Raw genomic sequence first — 13,821 nt, forward strand, 5'->3', positions numbered from 1 at the left:
TACAGATACCAGCTGGTGAGGCCTAAGGAGAACCAAACCTTTTCTATATAAACTTTGTTAGTCTTGAGAACTTGGCTAATTGATCATTCGTCACCCAAAACTCGATTTATCGATTAATTGGTAGCAGAGGATGGTTTTGGGTTATTGATAAATGATCAATTTTTTGTGGTTTTAGTTAATTTTACATTTTAGAGCATTTGGAATATTTTTGACTGGAGCCAGCTGAGCGGACGAATTTCCTGCACTCCCTGCGCGCGCACTAAAAGGTAAAGAGCATTTTAGCTCTTTTATTTAGCTGAAACTTGTATTTAGGGGGAGTGTGGTGAATTAATTTGCTCAGTGTAAGTGCTGGTGAATTCAGTGTAATTAAGGTAATAAAGGGTTTGGTTGTTCTCTGGTTTTCATTCTTTCATTCTTTGTTTCTGCGAATCTCACTTAGTATAAGTTGGCCAATGACAGAGAGTATAATTGTGTGAAGTAATTAGGATAAAGGAGACTCTCTGATAAAGCTAAGGGAGCTTTTAGGGTTCTTTGTCTATCTATATGTCTATGTAAATTGGATTTTGGACAGTTGAAATAAGACTATTGGTTTATGTGTTTAGTTTGAGAATTGGAGCGCAAGCGTGGACAGGTATTGCTGAGGTCACGTAATTCCTGGCACCTTGTTCGTGGACAGGTGTTTCTGGGGTGGTGTAATTCACGTAATTCCTGGCACCTTGGTGTTTCTGGGGTGGTGTAAATCCTGGTACCTTGTGACAGGTATTGCTGAGGTAGCATTTTGTGCCACGCTTGGGGCCACGTGTAAAAGTGCTGAGGGAGCCATTACCGTGCAATTGTGGAACTCCTTACCACGTAGTTTTGAGTCAATTCCAAATTAATTTTCAGTGAGATTCTGGTGCATTATTTCCCTTACTAACTGTGTGTGTTTATTGTTTTGTCCTGAGTCTACTAACTCTTGCTGGGTATATTTGTTCTGCTTGTTTAAACGTGTCAATAGGGTAGTTGTATTTGTATGTAAAATGACTGCTGCTACTGCCGGCGAATTCAAGTGTTCTAAATTTAATTAATTACTGTTAATGATATTTTTTGAGGAGTCTCTGAGTCATTATATGTGTTTGTAGAATATTCAGAAGTACATAGGGGTAATTTTATAGTCCGTGCTGCTTAGGTTGGTAACATAGGTCAACCAAAGGGTGTTAACGAGGTCACCCAGGTACTAGTACTGTCTGTGAGAGGACTTTTTTGGGTTATAATCAAGACTTGTACGTTGGCGAGACGCTGTAAGTAAGGGGTAAAGGCTCACACACGGTGAAATAGGTGGGGCCCCGGAAGTCCTTGCAGCGTTAGGAACTGGATAATTCAATTCGAGATCAGGGTTATATAGGCCGAAGATTTCTTCCAGTGATCCATTGCACCGGAGTGATAACCTTGTACCTACCGACCGAGCGGTAGGGGTTTGGAGTTAGACGGAAAGGGATACTGGCTCACATACGGAGAAAGAGGTGAGGTCCCGGGATTCCCAAGGTTGTAAGGTCTGAAGTCGAGGGTACTGGCTCACATACGGAGAAAGAGGTGAGGCTCCGCTTCAGGCACCTGTGGGTCGTTCTCCCGCGTCCTGAGAAAGGACACCCTAAATTGGTACTAAATTCCAAGATTGTAAATTCTCAATTCATGTACTTCTGAATTAAAGGTACCTTTTGTTTGTTTGTCTATTGTTTGGCTTGTTTGTCCATTTGGTTTGTTTGTCCGTTGAGGAAACAGTGCTTTGAGTGAATGTGGGAAGTTCGTGTGTGACGCAGCGTGCATGTGAGAATTTGAGCAGAAGGACTTAACCAGCTGATGTGTTTTTTTGTGAAGTGATTTATTGAACCTTATCGTGTATTTTAGTGAAAAGTGTGTTTTAGTGTGGTACCTGAAGTGGTCAAGGCTGAAGATAAATTAGTTTTTTGCTAAAATGTTAGTACAACATATGTATAATTATTATTTATAACAATGCTGGTGAAAGTGTGACCTATAATGCTGGCCTACCAGCGCCATCTGCCCTTCAGATGTTTAATGAAGAACCTGCACCATATGTAGCAGGGAAAAAGCGTAGTCTATCTCACAAGGGAGACATTTGTATATTTACTGAAAATACTGATGAGCAAGATGAAGATGTGGATAGTGTGTTGTCTAGTTTGGTTGAGAGTGTGAAGTATGAGGAAGGGGTAGTGACAATGAATGTGAGAGGGGGGGGGCTCTGTATGTGTGTGCGTAGGGAAGTTTTCCATGTGTGTGTGTGTGTGTTAGGTACGCTCTGCTCCGTGTCTGTGCTGGGGTGAGAAAAGGAGAGAGAGCTATCTCCAATGAGAACAGCCCCATTTCCACATAAGAGTAAAAAAAAAACAAAAAAAACAAAAAAAACAAAGATGTATTAATGTGGTGGTTTTAGTGAATGGGTTATTGAGTCTAAGGAATGTGCACATAAATTACAAGTAGTATGTAAAACTAACAAAGCAGATGTCTAGTGTGTTAAATCTGTTTCAGACCCAGACCTAGACGGGTGTCCCGGTCCGTGTCCTCCAGCACAGAGACGAGCGCAAGTTCAACAGGAAGCTGAGGCAAGAAGCCATGAGGGTGCCATTCCACCTCCTAAACAGCACCGCCCAAGAACTCCACGTAATAATCTACTAGACCTGCCTGCCAAACCTGAAGCAGGAAGCTCAGCTGTGCTAAGTACAACCTATGACCCGCCCAGTGAGGACAGAGAGGACCTGTTCTAATCCAACATGTTTTCGTCCCTTCACACTTGCTCGACTGGTGAATATCGTTTGAAGGAGAATAAAGATGGACAATAAAGACATGCTACATTTCCCATGATTGAAGTAGCAGGACCTGATTGACATGCAATGGTGGTTCATCATCCGTGGACCGAGAATGACATCACTGAGGTGTCCCAACAACTGACACATGCTTTTTAAGTTGAAGAAGAAAAGTTCTCAGTGGAGCTGAGACCTACCACAAATGAACAAATGAATAAGCTTGGCGTGGACATTTCACATGTCAGAATGGACTGGACAACAGACAATGCCACACAGTGAAGTGTGACCTGGAGTCATAAGGACAATAACAAATGCATCATTTGCAAAAAAGGAGGACACTGGGCCAACAAATGACTAAAAGAGTTGAGAACTATAGAGAAAACTGAATGATGGAGGAGGACCGGACTGAGGACAAACCAAAAGGGTCTGGTGAGTCAGAGTTTTCTATGCTTTGCAAAGAAGAACTGCTTAAGCTAACACCTATACCTGTTAAATGTAAATGATAAGATCCAAGTAGCTATAAAACAAATAGAACAAAAGTATTTTCCTGAAGGAACATATGTTAAGTATTCTGAACCTTAAAATGTCTATGATAATTTAATTTTTGTGAATGGTAGTGAGATGCAGTTTTTGGTAGACTGAGGAGAAGGGAGTTGAGCCATTAGAACTGATGAGTTTGAGGTCATTCCAAAGAAAAGTGGAAGATTCATGCATTCAGTTGGGGCAACAGGAGTCACGGTTACTGAATATTATTCAGTGCTGTCAAAATGCCATTTGCAAGGCCTTGAGCCTTTCAAATTTTCCTTTCTACTGTCAGATCATTGTCCAGTAAATTTACTGGGGTGAGATCTGATGTGAACAATTAGGTATTACCCTGATCAGTGAAACTGACAGGCTAAAAATCCAAATTACCCAACATAACTCCTTTCAGGGTGGAATGATGAACATTAAACCCTTACTTTATGTTTATTTGTGGCAACTCTGCAACCACAGCATGAATGGAGTGAATCTGAAGCTCAAAGAACACGCTTACTTGCTTACTAACCAAGTGAAAAATGAAGATCTGCATTGCACTGCACAGATCCAAGAGGGGGAGTCAGATGACAGATGACCGGTATGAAAAGGAGTGTTTTGAGAAACTTAGAAAAGACTGAGGTTGTTTTGGAGTAGAAGTAGGAGCAAAGTTGAAGTTGACTTGTTTTGAATTGATGAATGGGAGAGCTAACCACACCTGATTGAAAAAAAAAAAAAAAAAAAAAAAAAAAAAAAAAGAAGAAGTAAAAGGCTGCGTCCCAAACGTGTCAATGTGTAAAGGTTGTAATGATCACTGGAGTGATTTGGGTTCTTGAGGGTTGGAACTGTTGTTGTGTGATGGTTGAACAGACATTGTGGATACTTTGGTGATTGAGAATAAGTGAAATGTCTGATTTCTGTATTAAGTTGGTCTATTTCTCTCATGAGGAGAGGACAGTTGAGTTGTGTACAATTGTGTACAAAGGACATGAGTGGTTATGTCCAAAAGGTCAACAGTGAATGATTGTTTGTTGGCAGCTCCCGTGAATGAGCAATGTGAAAATGACACAGTGAAACTATTGTCACCTAGCAAAGATAAAGACAGCCTTTCAAAATTACAATTAGTAAAACATGAAGTTAAATTCCTAGGTTAACTGATTTCTGTCAAAGGTAAAAGATTAGAAAATGGCAGAATAGAAGCCATTTCAGAAAAAATCCCATGTCAATCACAAAAAAGCAACTAATGTTTTTCTTAGGTATGTGATTTTATTGCAGAACTATCATCTCTAAGTATGAAGTCCTCGAGGCTCCCTTAAGCGAAATTGCTGATGGGAAGGGCCTACAGGCCCACAGTGCACTTAGTTGGAACATCGAAGGCCTTTGAAATATCGAAAAGAGCTCTGAAAACACCAACAACAGGAAATCCCGGATCAAAACAGACCATTCACTCAAACAGTGAATGTAAAAGGAGGGTGAATGACGTCAGTATTACTCCAGGGTCATGGAGGTAAACTAAGACCAATAAATAATTTTTTTTAGCTAAATTAGACCTTATAGAAGTAGGTCTCCAATGTGTGAGAGCTGTGCCAGCTGAATAAAAAAGTGGTAAATGATTCAATAAACTTAGTAGGTTATTGAAATTTGACCTTGTTGGTACCAAACTATGTTTCTCAATTGCTGAACAAAGAAACAAAATAACTGATAATATGATGACAGCTAGATGGCTGAGGTATAACAATTTGAAATGACTAACATCACACTGAAAATATATAATGTATTTAATCCTGATAATTTTCTTCCTACAGGACATTAAGGTGAACCAAATGATTGTTTTAATGTTGTTAATGAAGTTTGCTTTCCTAGACCAGATTGACAGGAAAACTCCAAAATCCAGATATGGAGCTGTTTGTTGATGAACTTCATACAGAAGCACAGAAACAGGAAGAAGCTGTGTGGGGTATGGTGTAATGACAAAAAATTTAACAATTAAAGCAAAAATCACTAACATCTTATTTATCAGCTCAAGCTGATTAATTACTAGCATTGTACATGTAAATTTGAAGTAGTACATGAGGCTTTTTGACCTGTTTAGGTAAACCTATCACACATCACAACCTGATTTCTGCACTTCTGGATGGAACCCTATTTCCAAAAGCTATTGATGTATGTAAATGTAAAGCTCACACCTCATGTTCTGATCCCATTTTACAGGGCAACAACAGAGCAGACATGGCTGAGAAAAGGCAGCAGTGAAATGTGAAGTAGATAAATATTTTGTGTTGTGCAAAAAATGATTTTTGTTTCAGCTGACCTGACAGCCATCCAGTCCTTCGCCAAGCCAAAAGAAAAGGCCGAGTGGAAGCGAGCTGGGTGTAACAAAAGGATGAGGTTTGGTATGATCCAACTGGTAAGCCGTGTCTTCCCATAAATTGCTTGTAGATTATGATAATTTGACACATAGTCGAGACCATGTGTCCAAAAGGAGGGATGCAGGTAGTATACACTAAGGCAGGGGTCTCAAACTCGCGGCCCACGGGCCAGTTGCGGCCCGCAGGCCAATATTTTGTGGCCCCCGACATAATGGCAAAGTTCATTGTTAGTGCGGCCCGCACGGTTTTCTCACACGCACCTGTTTTGGCGAGTAGTTGCGCAACTCGTTACCCTTCACATTTTATTATTTTTCTCACTTAGCAGAAACGTGATTCAGAGCGACACCAAGTGGAAGGAAAATAAATCCTGTCAGCCAGTGCAAGGTACAGATAACAGAAAGAATGAAAGAATTTGTATTTCTACAGTAAACAGCTCTCATTATGACTGATTGATTCCCTCTACTGATGGAAGCGGAATGGGTGGATTACAGCTGATAAAAACTGTGCAGAAATGTACTGTAACGGCTCCCAGAGGCGCGACTCGGTTCCTTTCGTTCATTTTAAAGAGCCGTTCAATAGAATCGGATCGTTCGCATTAAATAACGAAACATCAAACTCCAAACATGTTAAACTTTTTAAAATCACCCTTCCCTCCCTCCTCTATACCTTATTTTAGCACCAGTTTATTTTTCATAGCAGAATTAAATGCAGCACTTTCCCAGACCCGATTTTTTAGCGTTTATTTTACTCAGTAACGGATGTTATTTAAAATGTAGCGAATTACAATTCTTAATACAAAACATACTTAAGTAGAAGTAAAAGTACTGGTTGTAAAATCCGACGCTGGTTGTCCGGCTGTGGCCCAGCGTCCAGTCTCTGATTCCGCGTGGCGGCAGAACGAGCGTCACCATAGCAACAGTGCGACGCGAGCCGTTAAAAAAGAGTAATCGTTCGTTCGTCTGAGGTAAGTTAACGTTTAATCTTAACAACTTTTTACTTAGCAAAAAGTAAGCAGAAAGTCTATTAAAGAGTTTTGGATTAAGATAGAGAGCAATTTGGAAATGGAAACTGTTAGGTAATGTTATCTAGTTAGTTTCAGGTTAACTGGTAGTCTGAACTGAAACACTTCAAGTAACGTTAGCTAAAAGCAACAGTTTCTTGCATTAGCCAACAGCTGCAAAATAATTGAAGCTCTTTGAATACTGTGTATAATGTTAACTTAAAAGCTACAATAAGCAATAAGAACAAAAATAAAATATACTACATAATGTATATACAGTATGGGGAAACAAGTGTTAATAAATAAGTAGCAGGCAGGATCTGCGGCGGAAGTGGGCCACAATTACAAGCCCGCCTTAATGGGAAGTGATGTAAAAGTGTATGGTAGGCAGAAAAATTTATAATAATTTTTTTTCAATTACATTTTCTATTATTAGTAAATGCATTTTTTTTGTCACCCAGCCCCAGTCATGTCTTTCTCAAAACCTGCTGTGAAGAGAAAGGTTGGCGACGAGCACAGACAGTTTCAGGAAAAGTGGAAGACAGAATATTTTTTTGTTGAGCACAGGGGCACCCCGACGTGTCTTATATGCACAGAGAAAGTTGCGGTGCATTAAGAATACAACATTAGACGTCATTACTCAACTAGACATGCTGAGGAGTATGCAAAATACCAGGGAGATGAGAGAGAGGTCCGGGTTGCCAATCTTAAAACATGTCTACAGAGGCAACAAGATTTTTTCAAGAAAGCGAGCAAAGAGAGTGATGCGGCAGTCGAAGCTAGCTACGTAGTGAGTGAGATGATTGCTAAGGCGGGAAAGCCATTTAAAGATGGCGAGTTTATCAAAAAGTGCATGTTACAGGCAGCAAGTATAGTCTGTCCAGAAAAGAAGGGTCAGTTTAGCAACATCAGCCTTTCAGCTAACACAGTGGCAGAGCGCATTTCTGACCTGTCAGGTAACATATACGATCAACTGTGTGAGAAAGCCAAACATTTCTGTGCATACTCAGTTGCTCTTGATGAGAGCACAGACATCACAGACACTGCGCAGCTGGCAATGTATGTTCGTGGTGTTGACGACAATTTTGAAGTGATGGAGGAGTTGCTCTCAGTGATTCCAATGTATGGCCAGACCACCGCTCAGGAGATATTCTGCCAACTGTGTGATGCCATTGTGGATGCCGGTTTACCATGGAAGCGGTTCGCTGGAATCACAACCGATGGAGCGCCATCAATGACGGGGAGGAGAAATGGACTGGTGGCACTTGTTCAAAGAAAACTGGAAGAGGAAGGTGTGGAGGAGGCCATTGCTCTGCACTGCATTATCCATCAGCAGGCCCTTTGCAGCAAATGCCTGAAGTTTGACAATGTAATGTCTGTTGTTGTGAAATGCATCAACCATATCAGATCCAGGGGCTTAAAGCACCGGCAGTTTCGGGCCTTTTTGGAGGAAATAGAGTCAGCATATGAGGATGTGCTCTACTTCACTGAGGTACGTTGGCTTAGCAGGGGAAACGTCTTGAAGAGGTTTTTTGAGTTGAGAGCAGAAGTGAAAGCCTTCATGGAGAAGGATGGGATGGCTGTTCCTGTGCTAAGTGAACCCAAATGGCTCATGGACTTAGCTTTCCTTGTTGACATCACACAGGAGCTGAATGTACTGAACAAGAATTTACAAGGCCAGGGGCAGCTTGTCATTGCTGCCTATGACAATGTCAGAGCATTCTCCACAAAACTTGTGTTATGGAAAGCCCAGCTCTGTCAGACAAATCCCTACCATTTTCCAGCATGCAAAGCACTCATGGATGCGGGCACACCATTCAGTGGTGAGAAGTATGCTGATGTCATTGTAAAACTACAGGAGGAATTTGATCACAGGTTTGCAGACTTCAAGAAACACAGAGCCACTTTTCAAATTTTTGCTGACCCCTTCTCCTTTGATGTGCAAGATGCCCCTCCGGTGCTTCAAATGGAGCTAATTGACCTGCAGTGCAATTCTGAACTCAAAGCCAAGTTCAGGGAGGTGAGTGGAAAAGCAGACAAGCTTGGACAATTTTTGAGAGAATTGCCCCCCACCTTCCCTGAGCTTTCCAGGATGTTCAAGCGGACCATGTGCCTTTTTGGAAGCACATATCTGTGTGAAAAGCTCTTTTGCACCATGAACTTTAATAAGTCAAAGTACAGGTCCAAACTTACTGATGAGCATCTTCAAGCCATACTGAGGGTCTCAATTGCTTCCTCCCTGAAGCCAGATGTGGCTCAGCTGTGTAAGAGGAAGCGCTGTCAGGTTTCTGGCAGCAAAGAGTAGGAAAAAGAAGCCTATGTTCTGAAGAATTGTTAATGTTCTGAACTGTTATTAATAAAGATTGAGAAGTTTGGATCAGTTGTACTTTTGTTTGAAATACTTGAAACCCTTTTTTTGTTGAATACTTGATGCGGCCCAGCCACTCCTAGACTCTACCTCCAGCGGCCCCCAGGTAAATTGAGTTTGAGACCCCTGCACTAAGGGCTTAACTAGCTTAACTAATTACTCCCCAAAATTTTGTGAACGCTGCATGACTTGCAAAACAAATAACGTTAGTAGGGGTATTAAAACTCCTTAAAGTGCCCAACTACTGGCTGATAGACCATGTCAGCATCTCCAGATTGATTTCATTGATATGTTCTCCAAATGGATTGAAGCATTCCCAAGTGCGGTAGCAAAGGCACTTATAACTGACATAATCCAAAAGGTGGGGGATCCCTGAAGGAATTGGCAATGACAATGGTACTCCATTTGTCAACAAAGCATTACAGAAGGAGGTGAGTATATTGCTCATTGTGTAGGTGCAGACCTGACTCTTGGAGCTGGAGTGGCAAAGCAGATAAGAAGCCAACTAGGAGTGGAAGGTCTGAATCCTGTTCAGGTTGGTAAGTGTGCAGTACACACAGGAAAGGGGGTGACTGTGTTTAATCTGGTAACCAAGAGGTGGTCTACTGACAAGCCTAAGCTTAGAGATTTTATCTCAGCAGTAGCAAATTTGGCGGAGCTGCTGCTGGCACTTAATGTGCCCACTCTGGGGATTCCAAAATTAGGGTGTGGACTGGATCAGTTGGAGTGGAAAGTAGTGAAACCAATTCTCAAATCTTATTTGAGCCAAACAAGGACCCAAGTTACAGTTTTCCATTAAAGTTAGTTCAGGTACTTTCAGTAAGATGCCTTTTAACCCACCTACAGATCCAGTTGGTCAAGCCATGAGAAGGTTGGGCTGTAGAACTTGGTGTATTACCACGACTGTAATGATGCTGCTATCCATAACATTTGTGGTTTTTGTATTGATTCTCTGTGAAAAGTGGGAAGAAATAAGAAAGAAACAGTTTGATGATGGGTGGTTAGAGGTTATTAGAGGAGAGGACAAGGAAGAGAAAGACAGGATTCAGAATTTTACTAATGCAAATGACACACAGACAGGGCTAAAAAGACGGAAAAGGGCAGTTGCAGCACCATTTCAGCCTGGTGTAACAGTAGAGATAAATTATAATGAGTCAACCACGATCCTGTTTGACATACGTACAGTTATGGGAAAAGACCGGAAAAATCTGAACTGGAGAGGACATGATGTGTATGGATGTGATAGTTGGACTCCTAAGTATGCGCTCAGGTGGGGCACGTCAGAAATATATTCTGACTCTTGGAACTCTGTATTCACTCATACTAACCCGCGCTATAAAAATCAATATCAGCCTAGTTATCTACTGTCGAAAGCCGTCTGCATGTGGAGAAAGGGTAAGAGTAGAGTGTTTCCATACTTTAACATGACACTAAGAGGGGATCAAGCCTTGCTGTCTGTTCCAGTATTAGCTGATTATGGGTGGAAAAACACAGATCTATGTTGTATCACAGTGGGTGCGGACATATCAGGTAGTGATCCATTAGGGAGACTATGTCTGAAACCTAGGACTACAAGCAAAACTGACAATTTAGGGAAACCAGCCCTGATTGTTTCTGATGGAGGACAGGCAGTGATGATACTTCAGACCCAGAACATGACATGGAGAGACCAACTGGCCGTCGAAACAGGATTCACCGACAAAAACATGTGGCTGGAATGGGTAAGATACACATCAGAGGGTTTGGGGGTTAACAATTGTTTTGTCTGTGCTGCAGCTAATCCCAAATTAGCTACACATCCCATGTCAGGAGAAAACTTAACATGTTTGGTAACGTTATTTACTACACCTATGGCTATAGAAAACACTACAGTCTGCCAAGAATTGGAAAAAGGGTTTCCTATTTCTAACCAACCATTACCTGCGAACATTGTAGCATACAAGGGTAATTATACATGTTTCCACTCCACTGTATCTGGGCAATTCAATAGAGGGCAGTTCCCCAAAGGGTGGTGCAGCAAGACTGAAAACATCAGTCTCAAAAATACTACCTTTTACGATCAAATGACAAACAGAGCTGATTTGCTGTGGCTATGTGGTGATTTGAAAGTAAGAAGGAGACTGTCCGGTGTGTGGACAGGAGAATGTGCTCTTGTTTTTTTTAATAATGCCTTTCAGGATCTTCAGACACGACGGAGTGGAGGATTCAGCTGGTGTTCTGAGAAGCCACAGACAAACCAGAGAAGTGAAACCTGGAGGATCATTTGATAAAACTGTATGGATAGATGGGATCGGCGTTCCCAGAGGAGTTCCTGATGAGTTCAAAGCCAGAGATCAAGTCGCAGCTGGTTTTGAAAGTATCTTGTTCTGGTGGTAAACTATTAATAAAAATGTGGATTGGATTAACTATCTCTATTACAACCAGCAACGATTTGTGAACTTTACTGTTCAGGCAGTAGAGGGACTTAGGGACCAATTGGATAAAACCTCACTAATGACTATTCAGAATAGAATGGCCCTAGATATGCTATTGGCAGATAAAGGAGGTGTCTGTCACATGGTTGGAGCAACCTGTTGTACTTTCATCCCCAACAATACAGCCCCAGACGGTACTGTCTCTAGAGCCCTTGAAGGTTTGAAAGCCTTGTCCAAAGAATGGAAGGAAAATTCAGGTATAGACAATCCCTTTACTAAATGGCTGGGAAAAATGTTTGGGTCTTGGAAAGGTCTGATCATGCAATTGGCCATGGCTGTGTGTGTAAGTTTGGCTATGGTGATCGTGTGTGGGTGTTGCTGCGTGCCTTGCATCAGAGCTCTGATAGTAAAAATTTATCAGCACTGTGATCCAAAAGGGGGCCTCTCCTGTTACAACAGATGAGACAGTACTGCTCATGTCGACAGGGCTTAACCCTGACGGTCATGAGGACCTGGGTGATCAAAATGAGGATGAGTACTTTGATTTCTTTGCTTTGGGAAGTGTGTGATTTATTCACAGGAACACCTTGGAGTTGGATGACATCCAGAAGATACGAAGCAAGAATAGAAGATTGTCTTTTGAATTTACTATGTCTTTTCTACTTAGCTTGCATTACAACAATACACAAATATTTAGAGGAACACTTGATAGCAAATGAATAAAGTAATGGGTAAATACAATACACATAGGTACATTTGCTTTTAGCACAGGTTACAAATATATCTCCGTATACAGTAGGTTCTGTATGTTTGATGATGGTTCAGAGAGACTGTGCCCTTGGGAAAGGCACAAAGTAAGTGGTGATCTAAGGGGGAGGTCACTGCTAAATGAGGCTGTCATTTCTCATACTGAACCAGACACCCTGTTAATAAAAAGATATCATCATCAAAAACATGGAACACCTTTTTGTATTTCATTTTATTTTGCGTGGTTATGTATAATCAATTTGATGAAATTATAATGACATAATAGGGATTTAGAGTATTTTAGTTTGATTACATATGATTATCACATATAGGTGCTTCCCGTCTCTAAAGGACGTTAAACTCTGCTCTATCGGGTATCTGAGGGTCCACGCATGCTTTTAATTGTGTAAGTTTGAGATCTGACTTCTGCTTTGGGAGAAGAATGCAATGTTTTGCATTCTAAGGGGGATTGTTAGGAAAATTAAAATTGGACACCCCACCTGTTAGCAAAGTAAAACAGTAAGTTACAATTAAGTTGGTGCAAGGTCGGTGTGAGTAGCTACAGGAAGGGAGTGAATAGATAATTGGTAGCACACAGCTACATAGAAGAACTCCCTAAAAACCTTGTACCGATAAGGCCGGATTCGGTGCCTCGGACAAGGTCAATGACGTCAATATAGTAACATCTGAAAGAATTAATTAGGACTGACCATGAGAACAAAGAACTCAGAAGGTGTGGGCAAAATTATAAAAGCACGTTGAACCCTGCGCTCGGGGTCTGTGTCTCTCTGACTTGCATTGATTGTTCTCTGAAAGCAGAAGTACAGATACCAGCTGGTGAGGCCTAAGGAGAACCAAACCTTTTCTAAATAAACTTTGTTAGACTTGAGAACTTGGCTAATTGATCATTCGTCACCCAAAACTCGATTTATCGATTAGAATCCAGATTATTTACCATCAACATCACAATTTACTCCTTATGAAATTGAGAAGGTGATTATGAGTTTACCTAATAATAAAGCCAGTGGTGCCGATGGAGTTACATATGAAAATCTAAAAGCTACAAAACAACAAATATTTTTAACACCTGTTTGTGCAACAGAAAAGTGCCCACATCATGGAAAGGTGCATTAGTCTATAGGATTCCAAAAAAAGACAATATACCAGAGGATCCATCCACATGGAGGGACATTTCTCTTTTACCAACCGTGTATAAAGTCTTTATGAAAAGTTTGCTCTGTAGAACACTCCCTTGGCTTGTTGATACAGGAATACTGTCAAGCAAACAAAAAGCCTATATTGAGCGCCAAGGAATGAACGAGCATGTTTTCTGCTTAAAGACTGGCATTGATGAATTCAAACATATATCCTCTAAGCTGTTTACAGTCTTTCTAGACTTTAGAGATGCATTTGGGACATTGCCACATAACATCATGCTTAATGCATTGGAAGAAATACACCTCCCTAAAGTTTTTGTAGACATAGTGAAAGATGTATATACTGATTCCTTCCTGCAGGTTATTTGTGGTAAAGACATTACAAAACAAAAATACCCTTGGGAATAGGAATTAAAACAGGGTGTCCCTGTAGCGCTGTAAATTTTATCCTG

General features: G+C 41.0%; 1 protein-coding gene and 1 pseudogene across 1 annotated transcript in view; one reads left to right on the forward strand and one right to left on the reverse strand.

Moving 5' to 3' along the window:
- LOC134328803 (uncharacterized) overlaps positions 1 to 13,821 on the forward strand; it is a 450,585-nt gene that overhangs the window by 167,708 nt on the left and 269,056 nt on the right. The window lies entirely within an intron of this gene.
- The window catches only part of LOC134328715 (zinc finger protein 271-like), a 525,414-nt pseudogene that overhangs the window by 60,048 nt on the left and 451,545 nt on the right, over positions 1 to 13,821 (reverse strand).

The sequence above is a fragment of the Trichomycterus rosablanca genome, chromosome 15 (assembly GCF_030014385.1).
Source record: "Trichomycterus rosablanca isolate fTriRos1 chromosome 15, fTriRos1.hap1, whole genome shotgun sequence".
Classification (NCBI taxonomy): domain Eukaryota; kingdom Metazoa; phylum Chordata; class Actinopteri; order Siluriformes; family Trichomycteridae; genus Trichomycterus; species Trichomycterus rosablanca.